The sequence below is a fragment of the Ammospiza caudacuta genome, chromosome 2 (assembly GCF_027887145.1).
Source record: "Ammospiza caudacuta isolate bAmmCau1 chromosome 2, bAmmCau1.pri, whole genome shotgun sequence".
Lineage (NCBI taxonomy): Eukaryota > Metazoa > Chordata > Aves > Passeriformes > Passerellidae > Ammospiza > Ammospiza caudacuta.
In genome coordinates this window covers 4,163,316-4,178,001 of record NC_080594.1, presented here as the reverse complement: position 1 = coordinate 4,178,001, position 14,686 = coordinate 4,163,316, and the positions used below count along the sequence as shown (strand labels likewise).

The 14,686-nt window shown below is 36.3% G+C and overlaps 1 protein-coding gene across 3 annotated transcripts in view; it reads right to left on the bottom strand.

Annotated features, from left to right (window-relative positions):
• Positions 1-14,686, bottom strand: part of EPHA6 (EPH receptor A6) — a 362,947-nt gene that overhangs the window by 261,509 nt on the left and 86,752 nt on the right. The window lies entirely within an intron of this gene.

Genomic DNA, 14,686 nt, shown 5'->3' with positions numbered 1-14,686 from the left:
AGCTTCATTTAGAGGTCTTTCACAGCAATTTGTTGTTTTTACTGGACACAAAAGTTAATTGATTTAGTGAGTATTTTTTTTCCTACACTAACCTCTGTCAAAAAGATGACTTCTAAGGACAAGAGAGAGCGAGGCCTTTGGCTGCATCCAGCATTCTGAACTGCCAAGCAGATGCCTTAGAAGTTTATGGCTTTAAAATAATGCTCAAAGAACCCAGCAGAGGTTGTGACCCTACTGGGCTTGGTACTGTACAAGTTTAAGTGAAAATATGAGATCCACGCTCCAAAGAGTTTCTGAGCTCATCCTCTCCATCAAAGACAGTAAAATTCTTTGGCAGCAAATCCAGATTTGGTTTCAAGCTACAATAAATAGAAACTTCAGATGATTTTCTCTTTGGTCTCACACAATGAACTCCTGTCAAGTGATGAACAGCAGAGCTTCAGAAATAATGAAAAGGGAAAAGAGACTAGAAAACTCAGCACTGAATCTGGATTTCTCATTCTGAAAATTCCATGATGCACACTGAAGGGGGAAATCTATTGCTTCAATGGAAACACGCACTGAGATGGGAGAGAGCAGAGTCCCAGTAGTGTTTTCCCTGCTGAGCTTGTGGAGACTGTCCCAGAAGGGGTTAATAAGTAGAGGAATTGTTGCTCCCTTGGGATGCTCATGCAGCTGCTCCTCACACCAGTGACACCTTGCTTGAGATGGGCAGAGAGGTGGGCTGGGCGCTCACCCAAACTCCCTCTAAATGAATGAGTTCAGGTTTCAAAACAAACTTGAATGCACACACTTGGAATAATGGCACTTTGATCACTGCTGGGAACCTCTAACACAGCCCTAATGCTGGTTTATGAACAAGTTAATTCCTTGAAATCACAAAGAAAAATTTATATTGGGAACTAGTGCAAGAGAAGTGAGAAATGAAAACAAAACTGCTCTCATTTCTCATAGACACTGAAAAATTATGCTTGCTTTAGAAAACAGTATTAATAATATTTAATTAGCAAGAAGATAAAGATATGTAGAGTTCAAGTTCTATTACTGGGCAAAGACTGAAGATGTTCTGAGATGATTTCTTTTGTTTCTTTTTAAATATTATAAAATACAGAGTTAAGAAATGAAGAATAGTGTGGTTTTGTTGTTTTGGTTTTTTTTGTCTCCCAAGTGCCACTTTTCCAAGGAGTACTGATTTTATTTTTAGGGTAGCGTCAGTCAAGAGACCTTAATAGAAAGAAAAAACAGCTATGGAAAACTGAACCCAGGCATCTTTCATATTTCAAAGCAAAATGGTATAGAATTAAAAGAACAAAAAATTAAACCTCTTGCTCACTACACTGTTCTTATTTTGTGTCTCAATGGGAAGAGAATGACAGATGGAAGTATAAAGTGTGTTTACTCCTATCAGGCCTTTGATATGCAAATGCTTGTTCTGAAAGAATGAGAAATTCACTGACCAGCAGACATCCCCTCAGAAGAGGAGCATCACAACCTGAGGGAGAAGACAGAGATAAACACTCCTTGGCAAATGCATTATGAGCACTGACTACAGCAAGCTCTGCCACAACACTCTCCCAGGGGAATTTCTGTGTTTTCAAATGTAATGTCCTGACAGTATTTAAATGTAAAGAGCGAAATATCTCAGGGATGCTGCTAATAAATAAAATAGATTCACTCATTTGTCCCTGTTTTTAAATCTCACAAATATGCCTGCTGTAATTCTGCAGGGAAGCCAAAACAGTTTCAAATATACTCACAGCCTGTTTTCCATGCAAAAAGCCAGTTCTGCCCCCTTTCCACCCTGCTACAGCACAGTCTGGATGCAGAATGAATGCTCCAAGAAGGTCAGAGTACAGCAGTGTAATAACATTTCAGACCAAATAAAAACTACTTTAAGATACACAGCAAGGGTTAAACACTAATATTTTTAAGCTGCTCATTTTAACAGGATATTAAGCAAGTTTACGAAGATGGTAAAGCTCAAACAAAACACCACTGACCTCCAGTATATTCAATATATTCAAACTGCACAGTCTACTGATTTTTAAACATTTTTAAGGATTCAGTGCATTTTCCCACTGTCACTAGCACAGAAGACTAATGAAGAAAAATACTTGAAGGTTTCTTTCAAGTTATCCCCTTTTCAAGATACCTGCCACAGCTAATTGCTCACAGCAGAATTGAGATCATGCAACTCTCTCTGGCACAAGTTCTCTTTGAGAAAAAGAGCTACATATTATCATTGCAATAGCTTTATCATGGAATAAAGCTAATAATAGCTTTTCTCAGGAATGACAGACATTGTAACCATTCGATTATTCCTCAAAATGCCCATGGTTTGTATCTCTGCTGAAGTCCTCTTGATAAACAAACTAAGCCCCCAACAAACCAAAAAAACCCACAAAAGCAAACAAGAAAGCACAATCTCTGTCCCTTCAGAAACAGAAAAAGTAGCTGCAGAAAGACCCAGGAGAATCTATGTGGAAAAGTGAAAGTGCTGATGTACTCAAAGTTAAAGCAAAAAAATAAATACCACTTGAGTATCTTTACTGTTACTTCTCTACTGTTACACTTCTCCACTTCTACATTAACAGCAAAGTTCCATTGTGCCCTTGTCCTTGATTTTCAGGTTAAATTGCTCTGCTGCTATTTTTAACACTTAGATGAGGAGAAATAAGGTGTAGGTATAAAGAGCCAATCAAATAGCAATTACTTAAATTGCTTCCGTGGTAGCTACACTGTGGGCTTCTTTGGATGCAGGCAACTGTAAAAACTACTGAAGACAGAGATTTAGTCAAAAATCAATAGGTTGTTTTATAGCCACTGAGCTTTCAGCTCCAGGTTTACCTAATTTATTCCTCAAGTGTAGCAAGGTCCATAAATCAGAAGCAAAGATCAGTTTTACAGGTTTCTCTTGAAGGAAAATCTTTTATTATACAATTCCTCTTCTAACTAACTGTAAATATTACTGCCCAGTAGATTCCACCATTGCTCGTTATTTCTTACAAATTATATTACTTTTATGGCTAAGAAGACTGGATACTACTTCAAGAAAAAAAATCAACCAAAACCACCCAACCACAACTCATAAACAACAATAACTAAAAAAAACCCTTTGAAAACTTGAGAATTTTGAAATGAGAGCTTTCACACTGGGGATAAAATACTTTCTACACACAAAACTGCTGCTTTCCAAAAGACATTTACAATATATGCAAAAGAGTCAGTAGCACAGTTAGGATCCTTTCTTGGACACTGCAGCATTGGTTAGAAGAGATGAAAAGACTGGAAAATGTTTAAGAAGTATGTTGACAATGTAAGAAGACTTAGGCACTGGTACAAGAGTGCTAAGATATCAAACAGTATTTCATCTGTGGATCTTTTTCTCTTACAATACTGCCAGAAGGAAATTGATTCCAATTCAAGGCTCATGGGATAAGAGGAATCTCAAGGCTGCCTTTTAAAATGATTAGGTTAGTTTGGGATCATTAGACTCAGCAATGTATTTTATGAAATCATATCATTTTATCCATGGACAGTCTGCTCACATTTTTATTTTACAGTTAAAAAAAAAAGATTACTTCTCTCCATAGGCTATGTGTGATCTGTATTTTTAACACAACAAAATATGACCACAGAGAGCAATCTGAAAATTACTTGCAGATTTTTACATTTATATACATTTTCATTTATATTGTCATTACTTCTTCTGCAATAGCTACCTCAAGCAGGAGTGGATTGCTGTGAAATTTATTCTGATTTAGTTGGGCACTTCCTCTTTTCAAGAAAGAACTCAGTTTAAGCAAGGTTTCTCTACTCACAGGAATTTATGTTATGACATTTTTAGATTTAAATACATCACAAAGTTATGTCTAAGTTTAAAAATGCCACAATAATCCATCTGCACATGTCAGATTCGTAGCATGAAACAAGCTGAACTCTGAGTAGATTTTCCTGGCAACGTTTCTTCATATACTACACATTTATACTTAAGAAAAACCAACCAACAAACAAACCCCTAGAACAAAGCACCCAACAAACTTTTTGGAGAAGTGCTGCATAAGTATTAAATCACAATAGTGGAGGACTATGGAGCTATAAAGTTGATAACTAGATTTTTTTTCTTGATGTGTTATTAATTAGCCAAGCACTGACTGGTTTCTCATTTCCATGACGTTAACAGAAATTAGTCACTATTTTCCTTTGGAAACTACAGACCTTAGACTCACAATCCCCAAACTGCACCATCACCCCATCTCCAAATTCATTTAAGAAGTCTTATCAGGATCAGAACCCAGAGCTGTTGATGACTAAATGGTTTGGTATTGAAAATTCTGAGCTTAGTGTGCAGTGATTCCACAAATCAGCTTTTATCATTGGAAGTTCTGAACAGCCCCTTAAAAGTCCAGACCAGAAGAAATATATTTCAATAATTATCTGCAAGTCTACCTCATGCCTAACTTGAAAGAAATGTATGATTTGTTTCATATGGCCCATATAATCTCGCTCCTGCTATCAGATTAATCCTGATTAATAATGATTTTTTTGCCTCTTCTTGCATTTTTAAGTTGAAAATTGGTGCTGCCAGCTGACCAGACATGATTGCAAAATTTGGTGGTGGCTATGAACAGGTTGGGACACAACTGTTAATAAACAGTTCAACACACCAGTTGCATAGAAAAAAAGGGTGAAAATAACTTTTTTTTTCCAGCTAATCTGAGTCATTGATCAAAGGGCAAATCTCAGGAAGGCCAGCAGGAGAAGCACAGCCAGCCCCCCACAGACTGACAAGGAGCCATTCAGAGACATCCACAGTGCAAAGGGAAAAATCTCAGTAATGGGATTTTGTCAATATTGTGACCATTTCCTCTAGGATATTAACAATATATACAGACTTCATCCTCTTCTGCTATATTTGTTTAGCTGCTTTTCAGTTAAACATTGTAGATTATTTGGGGACTTTTCACTAGATATTTGGATTTTCACCAATTTTTATGAAGTTTAAAACATGAGCTTTGATTTCAAACTTTTAGTCACCTGATCAAGTAAAAAACCCAATATAGTTCATACAACACAAAAGAATATAAGTGAAATACTTAAAGAAACAAAACCACAAAAACTGAAACAAACATGAACACCTCAAACCCCAGATACTAAACCCTTGTGATTAGAATCTGATCTTCTGACAAAAGTTAAGCATTTCATGTGATTGCAGTAAAGACAAAAAAAAAAAAAAAAATCCAACACGTCCACATGTCCAAAAGCTTCTTAAAATGGAGTTAAAAAAAAAAAATCCAACACGTACACATGTCCAAAAGCTTCTTAAAATGGAGTTTTAAATTTTCTATACTGCAGTAAGAATTTGTAATTTTTTTCTTTTTGTACTATCAGTTTACTTAATGTTTTGTAAGGAAAGAACATAGAAGGCAAAAAAAATTCTGATCCTAAATTTTCCTCCAGAACTTTCTTCTGAAGAGAATTCAGGTCTTTCTTAAGAATTGAAAAAGACTTTTTGCAAAATGAAATTCCTTCACAGAATGTCTCTTATTAACACAGTGTAACATGATCTGCTAATTGCAATAACTGGGTATATAACATTAAACCAAGATAAATAGGCAAAATGGTAATAATTCCTAGTTTAAAATAAGAAATACACACAGAAGTAATTAAACCCATCATTAATTGACTGCATGTCAAAGAATCCCTATTCAGATCTTGAAAAGAAAAATACACATTTCCTCATAATCTGGGATTTGCCTTTCCTGGTATCCTAAATGGTACAAACCAACCCTGTCTCCAGGCATTCCCCTTGGACTCTGCTCAGAGTCTTTACCATCTCCTGACTTTTTACCTTCTTTTCTTTTTTCTGTTAAACGTTGTAGAAAATTTGTTCTGCCTTAAAATAAAAAAATACCCCTACATCTTTTATTCCAGTCTTTCGCCTCCCAATAATTCCATGCTTAAGTTCTTGCTATCCTTATGAAGGCATCTTGAACATACATGTGTGTAAGTATTAAATTACATTTAAAAAGAGTGGTTTATCAAATATTGATAAAAATAATTGAAAGAAAAATTTTAACAGGGAAGTATCACAAGGACTATTACCACCAGCATGACCTATAAATATTCACCAAGTGAAATATGTACTTCAGGACACTCTTTAAATTTGGGAAGGGTTGTTGCTTGCCTGTACTCCCCCCCCTCCCCCAATTCCTTTCTGAATTACCATGACACAGAGATACTGGTATGTAAAATTCTGCACATATTGAAATAACTCCTTAAAATAATTTTTCAGTTCTTCCATCTTGACTGCTCAGTTTCTCCTTGAAGATTAGTTTACAGTAAAACTGAAATCTACATTTTGATTCTGCATAAAAGATAGACTGCTATTAAATTCACTGTTCCACAGGGACTTTATTAGCGCTGCTACTGAACTGTGCATCATTTTAATTAGAATTAACACTTTCATCTTGTTTATGAATATATGTAAGATAAGCTTTGAAATATTTAACATCTGGGAATACAGTCAAGCTGTCACAGCAAAATTAAGACATTTCACATCCATAACTATTATTATATAATAGCCAGATACCAAATAGCTAAACATTCATTGTTAGCATTTGGAGTATAATCTCTCTATGCATACATTTCCATGTCCTTTGGGAATTTACTCATGCTTTGATCAGTATCCCTTTGAAGCAACTTTTCTCTAAAGAGAGACATTTCAAGTGCAGTCCTTGACTGTGTTAGATGTTTCCCTGGTAGGTACGAGACCTGTTTTACATAATTTATTCTGCTTTTAGTGCACACATCCCTGGACACACAGCTAGAACAGCACAAGCTCACTGCAGCAGGTTGGGTCCCAAGGATCACCTTCCCATGCTGGGATATTTACTTTGCAGGATGGAAGGATTCACAGTAATGAATCTTTCACTCCAGTCTCCTCAATAGGCCACCCTCTCCAGGTCAGCAAACTCAGTAAACTCAAGGCTCTTCCCAGCAGATTATTCTCCTGGGATCTGATGGGACTCCTAAAAGTTCCAATTAAGGTCCCAAAATTAAGAGGGCTGGAAGCTAATCCAAACAAAAAAATCCCACTAAACCCTTTAAGGGAGAACTTTTCAGCACATTTACTAAAACACTATGGGACTGTGAGACATGTCAAACAGTAAACCTTTGTTAATTTATGTCTAGAATGTCTTTCTCAGAATTTGCCATCCAAACCTAAGGTAGCTGACATTTTGGAGTTCCAGTTGCTGATCCTCTCCTCCTGCCAAGAGCCCTGCAAAAGTCTTCCAGCAGCAGTGCAGCTCAGAAGCCAATCCATCCTCATGACTTCTCTTGAAACTACTGAGGATGGAAAAATCTTAAAGTGGTGCCTCCCCTTTCACAGGAGTTTTTCTTCCTTTCCCTTTTCTCTTATACAAAGGTGTCAGTTATAAATTTTGTCATTAATACTACTGCCTTTGCCATCCAATTTTTTTTTCCCATTTAGCAAGAACTTAAGCTTGTGAGCAGCCTCCAAACTGCTCTGCCCAAAACAAGCTTCACACAAAAAATATTTTGATTGGTGCAGTTTCTGAGAACATTTTGAATATCACTGCCCTTAAAACCTATGTTATTCTGTGGCACAGAATGACCTTATAGTCTACATAAGTTTTTCTAATTTGATACTAATTTTTTATATTATTCTCCACTATAAGTTTCAGTAAGAAAAGGCAGAGGGTAGTGGCTAAAGGGAATCTTGTCTCATTTGCATTATTACTGAGACTTGCAAAAAGTAAATATAGTTCAAGTTTTTAAACCCCCACACACGTTCTTTTGTATTCAAGACAAACATCCTCAGAAATCTCTCTGTGCATTCACTCCTGCTTGTGATTCCTAGGCCACGCCAGAGAAAACCTCTTATTGATCACTTTTGAAATTATATTTCTCAGCACAAATGCTTTAATAATTGACTGAATAAAATGATTCTAAACCTCTACAGGAACAGTTTCGTTACAGAACATGCTTTATGGTTTATTTGTGAATGTGTTACTGATTAATAACCTGCCTCAGAGGAAATGCTGGTGATGATCTTCAGATTTTGAGTCTCTACTTTATGGGTTCTCGAAGGGGACATAACCTATATTGAAATAATAATGATATTCTAAAATGTTTCAATTATTTCAAAGCACAAATTTAAGTGCTTTTGCTAAGGAGCCTAAGGAAAAAAAATCTTCAAACAGAAAAAAAATCTCATTCCTCGATTTTGAGAATTTCTGAGCCATTATACTACATATAATTATATAATTAGATAGATGTATTCTACAAATTGAGTCAGATTTCTTATCATTATTGAAAATAATCTACTGTAGTGTAAAAATTTTGCAAACTTTCACTGAGCACTATGACTAAAATGTTTTCTCTTAGCTTTTATTTATTTTCAGAGCTCCAACACGAATAACAATTCTGGAAACTGAATTTCCGAAGACAAATATATCAAGCCCTTATTATTGCGCCAGAACTGTTATTCTCCTATAAGAAATGGCCATGGAAATCCTAAAACACAATTGTGCTGTGTACACAGCTGTGTTCCTTTGTAAATTCGGGGCCAAGGCTTGTCACAGCAACCTCACAAAGGATTTCTCTTTCACAAGTTTTAGCAACTTCCACGAGTAGCACAAGGCATTTTGTATTCCACAAGTGTTACCAGGCCTTTGTAAGTGAAGCATTATAGTTTTACTCTCCTCCATTTGTTGGTCACACAAGACCTCCTCCAAACTCAGATGTACATTTTCAGCACACTGAGGAAACTCAAGTGCTGAGGATATACTCAGTCATAAAAAACCCCCACCACACTTTTCTTCCAGCTGCAGGAAAACCTCAGCTGTAGGAAGATGCAAGCAAACAATGCTGAAATTCTACATTCAGTAAATACAGCAGAACAAGGGTTTCACAAAGTCACCTGCATTTGATACATTTGATTGTTGAAACAGTTAAGGTAGATCATGTGTGAAGTGCAATGAACATCCTTCCAAGGCAAATTAATGTGAAATGTTTGAGCTGAAGCTTTAGGCAATGTCTCACAGAAGAGGAAAAAACCCCAAAAACAAACATGGCAAGCAAGGGAAAGCTGCATTACCCAATAATGGAGGTCACAGTTTCTGATAGGCTCTGTAGGATGTGACACATTTTGAGGACAAATCCTATGACAGTGAGGGACACAGGACAAGAACACAGAGTCAGTGCATTCCTTCTTCCCCTCCTGCCACACTACAGCATCCAAGCTGTCAGTCCTGCTGTTTGGCTACTTCAAGTTCAAAAATAACAAACAGTTTTACACTGTACTTAGTCTATATATAGTTAAACAGATGTACAGACACGCTTGTATTTATACTTTCTGTAAAAGGTAAACACCTTGTTCCCATTAGTACCACAATTCTTCCATGTGGCCATCACCGCACTGCACTTTGTTCAGCAGAGTAAGAGCAAGTAACTAATTTACTGTGGGCTGCTGCTAATGTCAAATCATGCAGCTCTGTTACCAAGTCACACACAACAGCAAAATCAATCCCTGCAGTCCCTTGGACAATTTTTGTCTACTGTTTATCAAGGATAGCTGGTAGGATCAATATCCAGCAATATTCACTCACGCAAAACCTGAGGCAAGACACACTTGAGTTATCAGCAAGCTTTTGTTGCTGAAGTTTCATGTCTGTGTGTACAAACAGAAAATATTGAAGTTTTTCAGTTTCAAACTCGCTATTTAACCTCAGCTGGCTTCCCTGCTCTGCTATCAAAGCAGGTGTTGATTCAATGCACATTTGAGTATTGGAGTGAAAACCAGCAATTTCCAACATTAATTCAGTTTGCAAACAATAAGTTTTCTACTTATGCATAATTTATCTAGGTGCAATTATGAAATCAAAGCTTTGAATTTTTACAGTGAAATATTTTCAAAAGCAGGTTATAGTGACTAATGTAAGGTTCTTTATTTGCTCAAAATAATGCAAGTATGACGTGACAAGAATTTGCAAACAATTTATTATCATTGGAATTCCCTTACTATCTAAAATCAAATGTAAAGGGTTTTTTTTGTCCTTTAAATCCTTACTTCTGAAGCAGCATCCCTGTTCAGCTGTTTTATCAGAGTTTTTGTGTTTATCCAGCTGAACAATCTGAAGATGGCTAGAGATTAAGTAAAAAAAGGTTGGTTGTGAGCTACAACGTGAATTTATATGGCACTGAGATTTTCCTGGCTGTTAACTCAGGCAGTCATTGAAGACAGGGGCCTTTCGGTACTTATTTAATTCCTACAAATTTGTGACACTAAAAAACCCCAAAACCAAAAAGACTCACCCCCTCAAAATCTGTAACTAACTTAAATATCCCCATTTTTAAGGCACTGAAAAGATGATAAAAAAATGCTACAATTAAAACGTCCAAACAAATGAAAACACAACAAACTAACTCAAAACCAGAAACAGCCATCAAAACAACCTGAAAGTGTTGAAAAAAGGTGAAATTACTGAATCCAGCCAAGTCAGACCTCTCAAGATTAGTACAACTCACTAAAAATTCATCCTTTTGACAGTAAGTAATATCCCATCCATGCCACAGTTCACCATCCCTCATTTACCTCCTATTTCAGCCAGGTAACAATGTTAGCTTTAATTCACACTAATTGCAAGCCTTAAGGGCAAAATGGTTTTTGTTGTGCAAGTGGAAAAAGTACAAATGAGAGATACAGCCTGAAATAGTTTGGAACACGACCTGTCATTTAGAAATTAGAACTTGGATATGGGAACTTAAAAGTGCTGCCAGTAGCATCTGCAGTGTCCCCTCAGAACAGAGAGTAGTTTAAATTTTTGTCCACAGTAAATATTCTTTTTTTCCAATGTATACAGGCCTTGAGTTCAGAGTTTTTCCACATGCTAGCAGCTAAATGTGGTTAAATACATTCAGAAGCTTTGAATGGGTCATTATCAATTACTTTTCCATACTCTAACCTACACATTTGCAATTACCCGCAACTTCTATTTTTTTCCCTGTCCTTGTTTTAGCATTGTACTAAAACCAACTATTTAGCAGTTCCATCTAAGAATCTGAGATTGACAAATCATAATTCAACTTTATCCATATTCAGAATTTAAAGATAAAATTTGTGTTGAGTGTTCACAGGGATGTGCAGCCTCACAAAGGCCAAAGATGACATTTTTCAGTGAAAAATATATTTCACCAATAGTCACAAAGGTTTCAAGTACTACCATTGAAATGGTGAAATCTACAGCTCTGCAGACTCACAAATTACATCAAATAGACCATCCCTGCCTAAGCACAGGAAAGAAGTGTGAATTCCTTTCAGAGCAGTCACAAAGTTCAAGATCTGTTATAAATTTCAGTAAATAAATGGCTGTTTACTTGAAAAAAAAAATTAATGCAGCTTTTAAAAATTGATCTGATAAGTCACAGATACTTTTAAAAAGACAACCAATTAAAAGACTATTTAAATTATCTTTCTATGGTTTTCCTTTAAAGATGCTTCTGTCAGTGCCTGGTAAAGATCTGATCTCATGAGCAAATAAACATATAGAAGAAAACCTGAAAGGAACCTTACACAACACTGTATCTTGCAGTTCCAAAGTACTTTATTCCCTCCTTTTCCTGTTTTGATGCCAGCACACAGGTAACTAAAGCGTGACTGTAACATCAACTGCTTGGTTTCCCAAAAACAAAGCCACACTACAGGTATATACATACACATATATAAATATATACATATATATGAGGAGGGGATTAGTTAATTGAAAATGAGAGCAGTTTCCAGTTGGATCAGATGGAAGGGCTAAAGAACACAAAGATCAGCTGCCAAAGCAGAAATCCTAACACTGAAACATTACCACAAATTCAGGTGATGAATAATGGAAAGAACTGTTTGTTCAATTAAAAACTCCATGTGTTCAGGCATTAGTATCCCTAGGAAGTGTTGTTCAGTCAACTCAAGGTCAGAGAATTTGAATTTTACATTTTCATTTCTTACTCCATTTGTCTCAATTAAAATAAGCCAGGTGAGTCTGTCAGCGCCTGTTATTTTACATTCTTAACACTTAGCATTCCTTCAGCTATACCAAATATACCCCACTTTGGAAGTGGTGGCTTCCTAAGCATATTCCTCAAGAAGAATCAATTTTTTATGGCTGGCAATATACACTTCTGCACTGTGTTTGGTTGGTTAAGACTAAAACAAAACCTGAAATTACCATAATAATTAGTATTTGCTATATATAATTGAATTTTTCTTTGCAATTAACTCCTAACCTTGAATAATTCAGATAACTTTTGGTAAATCATTGAAAAGTCGAACTTCACTTAACAGTCAGCCAATTACTTCTATATCATGCCCTAACAGAACTGAACCATTATGATTCAATTTATAAAAGGTTCCTTGTCATGATTGTTTGCTCCTATGTGAAAAACCCCACCACAAAGTCCTGATATGACCTGTATATATTATACATTTGCTAAATTCAGCACAACTTGCATCTTGGGCTGACATTCAGAGAACACAGAGTATTGAACACGCCACGTTTAATTACTGTTTACCAGAACCCTGTGCAGCATTTCCTCCTTCTAACCTGAAACTTGGGGCTGATGTAAATGAATTAGCAAAGCCAGCAGTTCATATCAGAGACACTTCTGATCTGCATTGCCAATTTACTTGTTCTAATTTATTTATTATGCCTAAAGATAGAGAAGAACATGTGAATGATATCCAAATTTCAGGACTTTGAGGGGAAAAGCTTGAAAAGTAGACTCAAATCAAAGACTGATTGTTTACATAGTAAACTTAGAAAAGACTGGTATATTCCAGATTATTCCATTACAACAAGTACAGAACACACAAATACCTGGCAATCTCTTGCAGTCAATGCCACTTTTCCCCCCCACTGACTTCAGAAAAGGAAGGCAGTCCCAAATTACTGAAAAATTCCCTATTCATATGCCTCTGAACTAACTGGAGCTATTTGGGTATACATTTAACAGGTATGGATATTTTAAATCCAGTTGGGAATTCTTCTCAGACACTTTGGCTCTGAAATGATGCTTTTTAAAGAAAATGCAATGGATAGGGAATACTGAGAGATCCACAGAGACAGATGCATAAATCTGACATATATTGAAATAATTGAAATGTTGCCAGTTAGGAAAGCAGGTAAATGAGATTTAGGCAGCTGAAAATAACCTATGATTTTTAACAGCAGCACTAAAATTGATCAAAGACCAGTTTTATTCCCATTCTTGCTGCTTTGCAAAATGATGAGCAATGACAATGGCAGAATATCTTTCCTTATGCCATTTAGTGTTTTGTGAATAGAGAGTCTGTATCTCCACAAATATCAAAACAGAAATCTAAAGAATAAATTCCGTGACAGATCAGCCATATTTGCCATGAAGTGCTTATTCCCAACTGAGCCACAGGCTGGGGTATAAAAAGTTTGACACCATGGGCAAGTAGGAAAAATATATTAAAGTATCAACAAGTATTTCCCATCACCCAATTATTTTTCAGAACAGACTTCAAAATGCAAAATTACTATTCTGACTGTTTTCATGCAGAAAAAAAGAAATGGTTCTCCTGATTATGTCACAGATTATGCCTGTACAAAGCACTGACAGAATGGTGCAAAACACTTGCAAGATTCACATTTGCAACTCCAGCAGGGGACTGGGAGGGGCAAAAGGGCTTTGGTTGGGGTTTGGGGGAAGGACCCAAAAGATGTGAAAATTTTCTAAATATAGATCAGGTCTTATCAGGCTAAGATAGAGTGGCTTCTACTCTTCCCCACCTGGTCCCCCACTCTCTGCTTCTCTGAAAAGAAGCTCAATGTAAATTTTAAACATTTTCCCCTCAGAGTTAGCAATATTCAGGTATTTTTTTATTGAATGAGTATTAAAGAGTTTTCTCAGAATTTACTAACAAGCAACAACTCTTTTAAACTCAGAATTTGTTATTCATGTCTCATGCAAGAAGCAAAGTCTAAAATAGAACATTATGTCTGTCTGAAAGTGTGTCTATCAACACACACATCATGGTTCAGTTCACAACCCTCAACAGTCACACTGAAAAAATCCCACTGTACCAACGTGTTGCCAGCTGTCCAAACATGCATCTCCACCACGAGCTCTGGCACAAATGTGGCCACCCTGAACAGGAGGAGCCTTTCCACTCATGGTTTACACACTGCACAGTGAGAACTACAGAAATTAAATTGTGCTCTTTAGTTATGAAAGCATCTCCTGCAGTTGGGCTTGCCTTGGGCATGACATTCACAAAGCCATGTAAGACAAAAGTATTCTGAAAAACTGCCAGAAATAAAATATCATAAAAATTTAGATTAACTGTAGAAGATTAAATAGACAACAGCAACCTATGAAAATTATTTCAAAACACGCGGAAGCTCTATTAGATTAGAATTTTCTAAAGCAGTAATTTGTAATTCTTGGGGTAAATAAGTAGGAATATGCAAAAACTCGTGGCTTTGGGTACTCCATTTCACTTTGAAGGTCCTGCTCAGCAGATCAGATGACCAACTGAATAAACCAGTGGAGTCAATGTACTGCAGAAAACATTTCTGGTAGATTTTGGCTGCTGCCTATATTGCTCATGTACAGATCTAGTGTATGACTCACTTGCATAATGGAC